General features: G+C 33.4%; 1 long non-coding RNA gene across 1 annotated transcript in view; it reads left to right on the top strand.

Moving 5' to 3' along the window:
* The first annotated feature begins 3,701 nt into the window (after positions 1 to 3,701).
* LOC136038567 (uncharacterized) overlaps positions 3,702 to 12,973 on the top strand; it is a 40,516-nt gene continuing 31,244 nt past the window's right edge. Inside the window, exon 1 of the long non-coding RNA XR_010620249.1 lies at positions 3,702 to 3,928. This is a non-coding gene — a long non-coding RNA (uncharacterized LOC136038567). The remainder of the gene's footprint in view (positions 3,929 to 12,973) is intronic.

Below are 12,973 nucleotides of genomic sequence, written 5' to 3'. Positions count from 1 at the left end.
TATTGACTCTTAAAATGGCGATAGAACTTTCAATTTCAACAAAATGAGGCAGCTTGCTTTAACGTTTATAGAACAATCTTTTCTGCAAGAAATTTAAATTCCCCAGGGGCACAACTTACAACCTTCGCCCTCAGGCTCTGGTGGCTTGTATCAACCCCAGAGGCTGTTATATTATCATTTGACTATTTTGCATAAAAAAAAATGTTTCAGAATTTCAATTGCAAGCATATCAGGAAAACAAGAAATGTTTATGTGTTGGTGGGGGAGGAGCTGTGTTCTGATCACTTTGAATTTTAAAACTACACTAGAATTTTTGATTACCAGTCCGATGAGTCCCTCAAAAGTATATACGACCACCCCTTCTAGAAGAACCTTAAATGACCACAGGACATAATTTAAAACCCTTGTCCTGAAAGCTCTAGGGGGTTTGTATTCGTCACAGACATATTATTTGTGCCTTTCAACTATGATGAACAAAATTACTATCTCCAAATTTTTATGGGATGAGTTAAGGGAAATGATAAGCGTAGAAGGGAGGGGAGCTGGTTGCTCTTAAATTACACTGACTATTCAAAAGGACAATATAACTTACGATTTCAAATCAAATGAGCTCCATTTGAACTATTTTGAATAAAATGGCTACCATCAAATTCCTATTAGATGCATCTCGGGCAATATGACGTGTGTGGGTCTTAGGGGGGTAGCTTTCCTCTGATCCGTTTGACTCTTATAAAGGCCACTAGAGCTTCTGACTACCAATCTCATGAACCCCCTTCAAAGTTTATAGGACCAGGCTTTGTATAAAAACCTTATATGCCCCCAAGGCATAACTTACAACCCTTGCACTGAGAGCTGGAGTGATGGTTATTATCCTCAAAGACATAATTTCTAGACCTTTAAACTACGTTGAACCAAATGGATATCTCAATGCTTTGATTGGAAGTGTAAAGGAAATGATGGGTGAAGGGGGGGGGGGGGAGTATTTGCCAACTGATCATTTCTGCTTCATAAAAATGGCACTAGTCCTGTGCATTTTCAATCAAATGAGCAGTTTTTGAAGTTTCTACGACAACACTTTCTCTAAAAACCTTATACGCCCAAAGGGCATAACTAACAACCATCCACATCATCGACAAAGTCATCCACTGATCTAGCTTATGCCCACAGCTTAAAGTACGGACATCAACATGAGAGGGTGAAGCATAAGTAAACAGGTTTTTTGTTCTCACTCCATTCGACTATCTGTTTTGGCTTTTTCTACAATTAGCCTTTACTTGATTTTTCCCACAACTATTCCATTTTAATTCAAAATCAATGGACAGTGGATGAGGGCTGAGGGGACAGGATTGCCTTTCTCAAAGACATAAATTTTGGACCTTTCAACTACGTTGAACAAAATAGCTATATACAAATTTTTATCAGAAGTGTCTGGGGAAATGATGACAATGAGAGGGGGGAGGAATGGTCCTCTGATCTCCTTCTACTAGGAATAAAGGCACTAGCCCTCTCGATTTCCAATCAAATGAGCACGTATTTAAGTTTTTACGAAAACGCTTTCTATAATAACCTTTAATTCCCCCGGGGCAGAGCTTAATACCCTTGCTCTGAGTGCTTTGGGGGGCTTTTGTCCTCAAAGACGTAATTTTCAGACCTTTCAACTAAGTTTAGGAAATGGTTAACTCCAAGTTTTGATTTGAATGTCTTTGGAGAAATGGTGGGCGTTGGAGGGGGGTTAGTTGCCCTCCAATCACTTTCAACTATTAAAAAAGGCACTAGCCCTTTCAATTTTCAATCGAATGAATCATGTTTGATGTTTCTGTGCCAAGCGAGAACTCGTTCGATGCGAAGTGTCCGGGTAAAAAAACTACACAAAAATTAAATAAATAAATAATATTTCGTGCCAACATCGTTCTTTGCTTAGGAAGTGCTATTGCGCTGCCAGTGATTAGCTTATAAGAGAAAAATGGTGAGTTTTCTTCACTATTAAAAGATGCCACAGTTATCCCTTTGCATAAAGATCGTTTCACGGCAGAACCTTCTATCTGGACACCGAAATTGGTGTTGTCTTTGTTTTCAAAGCTATATCTAGGAAAGGCAGTTCTAACATACATTCAGTCAGCCATATCATAGATTTTTTTAACTCTACATTTTAACGTGGTGAGTTAATGCTGTCACTTTTCATATATATTTGCAAACCTTTTGATACTTTTGTTATTACAATTTTATTGATTAGGCTACACTCTTAAGGTGTTCATGCTGTACCTTTGAATTTGTTCGGGTCTTCTGTTGAAAAGAGAATATTTAGAGTGAATATTGATTGCTGTAAATCAAACAGTTACTGAATCCGTCGTAGGGCTCCACACGGCTCAGTGTTTGGCCCCCTAATATAACGAATTTATGTATATACAATGGGATTTTTAATTATAAGGTAATTAATAACGTCACTTGCTGATGACACTATTTGACAGTAACATCATTTTGGGAAAATATTCTGATTGCTAAAGCTCATAAGGCCCTAAAGGAATTGGCAATTTTGCGAGATCTAGCTGTCTATCGATTAATATTTCTAGGAGGAATTTTATGATTTTCATTAGAACTGATACTCTGAATCTGATACTCTGAACTGATACTGATAATCTGAACTGACACAATATTAAAAAAAAATAGTTTCAATGGTATATTTTAAGATCATCCTTCAAGTGTTAAATGTTTATGTTTTTATTTTGATTGCAATTCAGTTTGCAAACTACACTCTAATGCAGTAGCGGTAAAAGTGGTAAGAGGTTTGGGTCTTAATAAGAAGACTAGAGAATAAGTTTCCACTACGAATTCTAATGGTCCTTTATCATTCTCTTATCAATCCGCATCTTTCTTATAGTTGTTTGCTGTGGACTAGTTCGTTTGTGTTAGGTTTTAAATTAGTTTTAAATTTACAAAATAAATTTGTTCTAGTCTTAGGATATTGTATGAGAACTTAAAAAAGTACTTTGAGTTGCTTCACCAAATTGAAATTTGCATAATTTAAGAGATTGTCAACTAGCTATTTTTGTTTATCAGTGTTTGAATCGTTCTTCTCAAGCGTACTTTTGTAAAATTTTATTGTATGTATTTTTTTACCATTGTTATGAAACTAGGTAATCTTCACGGATAGTGTCTGAGGCTCAGGGTACTCAACGAGGATATTAACTTCTGTGTTTTGCAAGACAATATCTATGGAATTCATTCCTGAAGGGTATAAAGATTGTAAATAATGTTATCAAGTTCTAGAGTGGGTTTAAACGTTACCTGCTTGGAAAATTCTAATGATTTAAGTTTTTTGTTGAAAGATAATATAAGTGTTATTTGGTTGAAAAATTTATTTCTCTCTCAAAATATAATTTATTTTTTATTCAAATCGTTTTTCCCTATTATTCTTTACATATGCCAAAATAACACATTTCCTATTCAACTATTATTTTTTACAATATCTAAAGTCTATAATAATATAATTGTCATTGTGGTCTTTAGTTTTAAATCGCATTTCCGTATGCAATTCAATGTTATTTATTGCTTATCCCTGTCCCATACCTTTTTTTATTAGCTCTTGAATGCCATTTGTTGTCTTGTATACTTTTGTACATGCCATGAATACTAAAAATCAATTGCTCCTTCCTGTTCACAGACTCAAAAACATAAAACAAACATGTTCCTTCATTCCATTACAATTTTTATTTTAACTGCTCAAGCCCTCTAAAATAAAATTTTCTCTAACCCAGTATTAGCTTACTTTGTTTTCCACGCAAATTTAGTTTTGCAACATTTTGTTTGCAGTTGGATGTGATTTCGCTGTTTCTTCTTCCATGCCTTTTTTTAGCTGTTCCACGTATTTTTCACCTTCTAATATTTTGCCAGCGTCATAGAGTGAAAAACGACGCGACCAATACTGGAGGTAAAAATGAAATTCTTTCTTCTCTTGAAATTTATATAAATATGACACCACTCACAATAAATTTAGTTGAAAAAATCAGGCTATAATAAAATTTCCCAAAAACATGGGTGCAGCCGTTTTAAAAATATTTTTTTTAAATATATAAAAACATTCTTACTTACACCATCACTCGTTTAAAAATATATACTATTTATTTAAATGAGAATAATTGTATATTTTTTTTATGTGTGAATAAATTTTGTCTAAAAAACGGCCCTATATTTTTCTGGAAAATATGCATTCTGGGATGTTTATGTATGAAAGGCAATCTAGAGGGGTCACAAACTTAACAAAATTCGCTAAGACATTAAATGTAGAAATAAATTCAGATGGGTATTGTCTTATTTACATAAATAATTTTTTTGATGACACCATTTCCGAATATGAATGGTTTAATGCCTGTTACAGTAAGAAATACCGTTCTACTACTTATCACTTACATCATAACATCTAATTGCAATGACGTTGTTCGTTACATATAACTAACTTTATCTCCAAAACAGTGTCATTTTATTATGAAAAGCTGTGTAAACAGTTTATATCTATAACATACAATGACAAGAGGACGGTCCGAAAACATAATTATTATTATTGAGGATTCGGTAAAACAGAAACTTTTATTAATCCACACAAACTGTCAATTGTAATAAGTCTAAGAGAACAACCCGAACGATCTAAATTCACAATGAATGAAATAAACATCCTTGACTTCCAAATGAGACTAGACTATTACGGCTGGCTAATGCAAAGGGTATTGAAAAATTGTCTATATGATGTATATGAAGAAAATCAAAATTGAAGAAGAAAGAAGAACTTGCAACAACGAGGAATAAAATTAATTAAATCAATAATTGAATTAATAAAATTAATTAATAAATTAATTAAAAGCATAAATAAAGAACAAAGAAAACCACGGTTAGAAGACAAGCAACGGCAAGAATCAGAACGTGTTAAAAATAGACGTGAAGCAAAAGAAACTTGTAGTTAGAAGGCATGCAAGAGTGAGTGTTGATACTATTCAAAACCTGAAAGTAAAGTAGAAAGAACAGAGTAAAATGATAATCATGTTCAAAATTAACATGAAGAAAAAAATGATTTTAGAAGAACAATTTAATCGCAGTTTTTGATACCAGCAAAATGTGTGCACAAAACCCATTACAAACCTACAAAGATTCCATATACTACGTATATTTAAATTAAAAGTCATTGAGAGGGATCATCAATGCATAAATCCCATATGGAGCCCTCCCCTTTCCCGAGGAGAGAGTAGTAAACAATGGTAATTCATTTAGAGATTGTTGCTTAAATTGCCAAATTAAATTCCTACCATCACAAACACCAAATGAATCGGTTTGACTTTTTTAGGACGTTAAATGCTCCCTAAGATTTTCCAAAAGAGAATCCACGTCTTATATCCAATGATTTCCCTGTTCTTCACTTTTAGTTATGATCAGTTGTAATTGTTGCCTTCTTAAGTGTGCTAACCGTGGACTCCTTTGTTCTTCATTTGTTTTATCAGTACGTCAGGCAATTTTGTAATGCATTTTACCTTAGCTGTTTTGATTGGCCTTGCCAAATTTGATGATCTAGGTTATTCATTTTAACCTGTGATATTACGCTCCTTAGGTCTTCCTTTTGATCTTTTCCCTTTTTCTGGTGCAATAGTTATTTCATAATTGCATTAACAGCTTCTCAATTATTCAATTTCATTTTCCAATTATTTTCACTGTCGTATGTCTATTAACCGTAAGTTTCATTATTCTTCACTTTCGTTTTTGATTCGCTGTTATATTCGTTGCTGTTTATCTTCTACCCCCATTCTTCTCTATTCTTAACTTTCGTTTTTGACTCGTTTTCATTGTCGTCTTCACAAGTTTTCTAACCGCGCCTTTGTTTTTTCTTCTGTTTGCTTATCATTGCTTCAGATTTTCTATCAATTTGTGTTTTAGGTACTTTGATTGGCCTCGTCACCTTGGATTGTCTAAGTTGTTCATTTTTTTTCAATGTGAATTTAGTTCATTTTGAGGATTTGGACGTTTTTGAAAATCTGGCGTAAATTCAGTTCCTCAATCCTATTAATGTATGAAAGAATCCTCCGTTCTATAGAATTAGTGTTCTACTGAAACTAGTTGTGATTCTTGGTGCTGCTTTTCTTCTAACCACATATTTTAGTTACGATTTTATTTAATCGTTTTGGTGATGGTTGTCAAATATCTTTCAGCCACCAAAATCTCTTGCCTTTCATGCTTGTGTAAAAATTTCCTTCGACTTTATTCCGTGCCTTTTACTTTACGTGCCTCTTCGAATTAATTCAAAATCAAATGTTCCAATTTTTGTTTTGTCTTAAATATATAAAACACTCATTCGGATTATCTTCATTTGTTATATATTTTCATCTATTAAAGTAGAAAATAAGCATTTCCAGGCTGAATTCAGAAATTCTGCCGTGAATTATATTCCTATTTCTTGCCTATCAGTTATAACCACTAAAATTATACGTTCCTTATTCAATCGTAATTTTAAAAAAATATCAAAACTCCGTAATAGAAAATTATGGTAATATTCAATATTTTCAAATCATATTTTTGTTGATGGTATCCTAGCCGAGGCAAATTTGGTGTAGGAAACAAAATACGTAATGGATATAGTCTTCTGCAAATTTGAGAATATACCAATATAGTTATAAGAAATAAAGTCTTCGGTCATAAGATTACCAATGAGTTACTTTGGTAATCACGTAATGGTAAAACAGCGAATCTTATTGATTATGTTACGTTAAATCAAAGACTAATAGGATCGATACAAGATAGTAGGGTTGATAGGAGTGTTGTTAATGATGTTAAAATAAAGAACGAAATCTAGTAGTGTCTACGGTGAATTTAAAGCTTAAATTTTTGAAGGTTAACCATCTCCCGGGAAATTATAATATTGGCAGGCTACAGGAAATGAATTTTAGGGAAACCTCCCAGGAACAATTTAATACTAAATATATAGCTATATTATAGCCAGATCCATAATAACCACAATCATTTCTTTTTCCTGAACTAGATTTTGAGAGTGGAACTACTTTGTTCATTAAATTTCTTTCAAAAGGTTAGCCGAAAAAGGTGTCTTTTTCATTGACTATTTTTCATTTGGTTTCCTGTAAGCGACTAGTTTTCAATTGCTGCACTTTCTACAGAAGTTATATATATTTGTTCAATCCCTTCCACTAAAATCACTGCATAATTCTTGCCCTAGTTTTAGGAGACACTAGGTGTACTCTAAATTGCCTTGATTTTGCCAATCTTATTACCCCAATTGTGTTTGTGCGGCACCAAGAGCTTTCATTAACTTGGGTAATCCTTAATATTCAGTAAGTAATTTCTGAAACCAAACTGGCCTGCCAAAATATCCCTTTTTTCAAGATCCTCCCTGAAAATCTCAGCTTCTATTTGTGAAAGGGGGTGCCCATTGTAAGCCCATATTTATACCTAAGAGAATACCTCCATAATGGAAATAAAAGAAGTTGTGTTGCAAATGGCTATAAGTGAAAGAAGTGTCTGATTTGAAAATTAGTTTTTTCTGATATAGATTGGTTAAAACGGAGTTTATGCTCCAAATTTAGTTCGGTCTTTTGGGGATGACGATTTGTATATATTAATATACTTGTATTTGTATATTTTGTATATATTAGTTCTTTTATTTGGTTCAATCAAAACTTGCTCTATCGGTAGCTAGATTTACAAAACCACAAACCTAAAAACTGCAAAGCGATTCATTTGTCAATTCCCTTAATTTGCACAAAATCTAAAAAACTAGAACCACCATCGACGGATACTAGAGAACAACTGAGAAATAAAAGATAAAATTCATTCGCTTAAAACAAAACAAACGAGGTATTAAACAAGTCGGAGAACTATATCACCTGCTTTCTTTTTTTGTATTCCTTGCAGACACTTTTTGAAACCTAAGGGATTTATGATGTCTTTGATTATATTTATGCGAGGATTGTTCAAAGTTCATTTCAGAGATTACTAAATTATCGGATTCTCTTTTGGTAAAAATTAAACATGATTAAGTTACTATTAAATCAAGCGAATATCTGTTGAAAGCTAGACCTAAACATTGGTATTTAAAAATTCCAAGAACTTCTCGGTAGTACTCAAAAATACCTTTGTCATATGCAAATAAGCTAGCATAGTTCAATAAAATACAATAAATGTGGTTTGCAAGGAAAATCTTCAAGTGTTTCTACTGTTTAATGGGGTTATCATTTTAGGAAGAGTGCAGAGTTTTTGTTTCTTGAGCCATTGGTCAGATCTTCTGATATACCAAAGACCATATGGGCATAGAATTCTGTAGACACAGGAGTTTTCATCCTTCGGGATAGGATCTTTACCTTGATAAATTTGGGAACTGATAGTTTTAATAGGTCCATAATAAGTGTAAATGTTTTTTTCCTTAGATCATTGTACAGATGTTTTGAAACCCCTTGTACATCCAAGAGACCTGGATAAACGTATTTCTCCCATTGATATGTGTTTACTCTGTCAGTATCTGTTAACTTTTTAAAACATTTTCCAATTAAAGAATTTATTAAACTAATTGGATAACTATTCCAAAATAAAAAATCCCTAAGTTGGTCAAGCTCTTAACTTAGGAAACTTGGTCACAAGCCTGCAATGCTCTATCAGCTAGAGTAGTAACTCCTCCTCTTTTAAACACAGTAGAATTATTAGAGGAATTTTCGGTTATCGACAGTTATTATAATTTAAGTAACTGTCACTGTTTCTAGGTTTTCTTTAGACTCCAGACTCGAAATACGAATCGCTTCGGTACACCAGAATATCTAAAGAGGGAAGACGCCTATCTACTTCTAATTCTCGAGTTTATTTTATTTTTGGATCAAAGGAGTTAAGCAGGTGAAGGAAGACACCTAGAGATATTTATTATGCTACAATCCAGCTAGCGACTGACGAAGTTTCCAACTCATGAATTGGCTAAATCTGATGTAAATCAAAGCTTGGAATCGAGAAAGACTAATCAAAACAAAATGTTTACAGTCAACATTTATCCAGCCAACGGCACGCCGCTGCGGCTTTTTTTCATCCCTGCCGCTGCTGATGTTCCCGTATTGGCACGGCGACAGGGTCTAGTTGCATAACAGACTAAAAAATATTATCCTTAAAACGAACCAAAAATAAAGTTTTACAAAGACTTTACAATATAGTCCTTTCTTCAAGGTCTTCCATGAACCGATCAGCCTCTATTAGTGAAATGGGGTACCCATTGTAAGTTTCTATTTCTCTCTATAGGAATAGCTCCATAATGGAAATAAAAAATTTCCATTGCAATGGGCTATAAGCGAAAGAAGTGTATGATTTGAAAGTGTAGATGTTTTTGATGTAGATCAGTTAGAAGTGAGCTTATGCTCATAAAATTTGTTTGGTCTTTTGGGGATCATAATTTGTACAAATTGAATCTGCACCAAAGCTGCCAATTTGCATTTGGTTTAATCGAATCTTACTCTATCGTTACCTAATTGTTAATTTCATTTTTGGATCCAAGGAGTTAAGCAATCGAAGGTAAAACTCTAGAGATTTCTTACCTCACTGCCGTCCAGCCAGCAACTCGCAAAGTTTTTAATTCGTGAATGGGCCAAATCTGATGTAAATCAAATCTTGGATTTGAGAAAGACTGATCAAAACAAAAAATATTCGCAGTCAACATTGATCGCACCAGCGACGTGCCGCTGCTTTTATTTTTTACCCCCACCATTACTGACCTTCCCTTATCGGCACGGCAACGCCGTCTAGTTGTATCACAGAATAAAAAATAACATCCTTAAAAGGAACCCAAAACTAAGTTTTACAAAGACTTTGCAATATAGCCCTCTCTTCAAGGTAACCCCATGAACAGATCAGCCTCTATTTGTGAATGAGGATGCCCATTGGAAGCCCATATTTCGGTCTATTGGAGTACCTCCATAATGGAAATAAAAGCAGTTCTTTTGCAAAGGGCTATAAATCAAAGAAGTGTCTGATTTGAAGTGTAGATTTCTCTGATATAGATTGGTTAGAACTGAATCTATGCTCTAAAAATTAGTTCTGTCTTTTTGGGATAACAATTTGTGTACATTGAATCCTTATCAAAGCTGCCAATTCTTGTACTTGGTTTAATCGAAACTTACTCAATTGGTAGCTAATGAATCGGTAGCTAATTGTTCATATGTGTTAAAATCATTTAAAATTTTTCCCTACTTTTTTGTCGTAATCATCTCAATCCAATTCAAAATGGCATTGCCTTTATTTGACTTACTAATAGTCCTAGAATGATCTTTAAGTACAGTATTAACTGTTAATTTTTTTTTGGATTGTGAGCAGAAAGCTAACCCAACAAGATTAAAAAAAAATGTTTTCTGAGCTCAGCAATCTCTCCAACTACCACATGATAGTCATGAAAAAACCCATCTTTGTTCGTGATACTTTTGTTTTTGATGGGTCTATTGAAAATTTCAGTCCTTTCGCCAGAACCTGATTTTGCTCTGTTGTAAGGGGTTTGAAGCTGAGATTTATCACAGTAGGACCAGGAGATACTTTTGAGACAAAAACAAGAATTTTTAGTGGATTTTGTCAATTTTAAACAAGGGATTTTCTCAGAAAATCTTTGTCTAGCTATGCTAACATCATGCTGAATTTTTTTTTAGCAATAACATTAATTAGATAAAATCAGCATAGGAATGGATCAGCATGGTCTAAATTTCTTGCTATAGCCTGAAAAGATCTTGATTTAACCGGTAGCAATTAATTTGCAAACAGTAATAATATAATTTAAAATACCAAAACCTATGGCTTGTAAATTATCATTTGTTATGGATGTTTAAAAGAAGTAAAGGTCAAATTTACTTGGGTGAAATACGGTTTCTTACACTTATTACATAAAAAAAAACTAGTTTTTTAACTGAAAGTAAGGAGCGACATTACAACTTAAAACGAACAGAAATTACGCCGTATATGAAATTGGGTTGTCCCCTCCGCAATCCCTCGCTCTTTACGCTAAAGCTTTTATTTTTTAAAAAAAACAGAATTGTGGCAAAGAGACAAACTTTAGCGTAAAGAGTGAGGGATTGCGGAGGGGACAACCCAATTTCATATACAGAGTAATTTCTGTTCGTTTTAAGTTTTAATGTCGCTCCTTACTTTCAGTTAAAAAAACTAGTTTTTTTATGTAATTTCTGAACGTTTTTGAATTAATGCATGTTTGATTTTGGTTCTCCACACATCAATTATTAAAATTAAATTTACATATTAATTCCTTTTTTGGCTAAATGGCTTTCTCTTAGTTTTGATCAGGTGATTTTTAGAGATAAAGGGTGGGGAAAGAGGCATAGTTGCCCTGCAATTTTTCGGTTACATAAAAAGGCAACCATAAATTTTAATTTTTAACGAATGTTTTTATTAGTAAAAAGTATACGTAACTTAAGAATTAACTTACGTAACAAACTTTTATATTCTTAAATTTTTATTATGTATATGAGGGGGTTTGTACCCTCTTTAATACCTTGCTCTTTACACTAAATCGTAAGTTTTGTCCCAACTCCTTAAGAATGACCCCTGAATCAGAAAGGCCGTAGAATAAATAGTTGAAATTACTAAAAACACTATTGTATAAAGAGTGAGGTATGTACCTACTCCTAAATACCTCACTCTTTATGCTAAAGTATTTTTAGAACCCCTCATATGCGTAATAATCTCTGTTCGTTTTAAGTTTCAATGCTACTCCTTACTTTCAATTGAAAAAACATTTTCATGTTTATTTTTTCATTGTTTTTTATAGTAATTTTAGAAAATCCTGCGCCCTTTTCATTGAATTTCTGTTCCCCCATGACATATTTTTCAAGAAAATACACTCCCACATAGCCCTCAAACCCACAACCCTACCCCCAAAACCAAAAACACCCCTTTGAAAAGGTCTGTACACTTCCCAATAACCATTATTATATGTAAACACTGGTCGAAGTTTGTAACTTGCAGCCCCATCCCTAGGGACTGTAGGGGAGTAAGTCATTCCCAAAGACATAGTTATTGTGGTTTTTGACTATGCGGATAAAATGGCTATCTCAAAATTTTGATCCGTTGACTTTGGAGAAAAAATGAGCGTGTTAGGAGGCCTAGGTGCCCTCCAATTTTTTTGGTCACTTAAAAAGGGCACTAGAAATTTTCATTTCCGTTAGAATGAGCCATCTTGCGATATTCTAGGACCACTTGGTCGATACGATGACCCCTAGGAAAAAAAAAAAAAACAAAAAATCAAACAAATAAACAAGCACCCGTAATTTGTCTTCTGGCAAAAAATACGAAATTCCACATTTTTGTAGATAGGAGCTTGAAATTTTTGCTATAGGGTTTTCTGATACGCCGAATGTGATGGTATGATTTTCGTTAAGATCTTATGACTTTTAGAGGTTGTTTCCCCCTATTTTCCAAAATAAGGCAAATTTTCTCATGCTCTTAACTTTTGATGACAAAGATTAAATTTGATGAAACTTAAATATTTAAAATCAGCATGAAAATCCGTTTCTTTTGATGTATATTTTAGCATCAAAACCATTTTGTAGAGTTTTGTTTACAATTGAGCCGGGTCGCTCCTTACTAGAGTTCGTTACCACATTGGTAGTATATTCCCCATACGCAAAATGAAAAGAATTTCTTAGACAACATTGGCCTGCTAAAATATAAACTAAGAAAAATATCGAAAATGGGGCTTTTAAGGCCAAACGAAAATGCTGAAAATATACACAAAGCGAATATTTTGAGAGAACAACTGGCTCTCTTCTTCAGCGCGAAAAAAATAATATATACATGGAAAATACCTAAGAAAAAACAAAAAAAGAAACATGGAAAGATAATGCAAAAAAATGAAAACCCAAAGAAAAAATCAAAAATTTAAAAGATAATTAAATTTCAATACAAGCCAAAAACTTTGAGGATTAAAACCACATACTTAAAAACCACAAAGCTAGTT

The sequence above is a fragment of the Artemia franciscana genome, chromosome 18, assembly GCF_032884065.1.
Source record: "Artemia franciscana chromosome 18, ASM3288406v1, whole genome shotgun sequence".
NCBI lineage: Eukaryota > Metazoa > Arthropoda > Branchiopoda > Anostraca > Artemiidae > Artemia > Artemia franciscana.
This window is presented reverse-complemented; position numbering and strand designations above follow the sequence as displayed.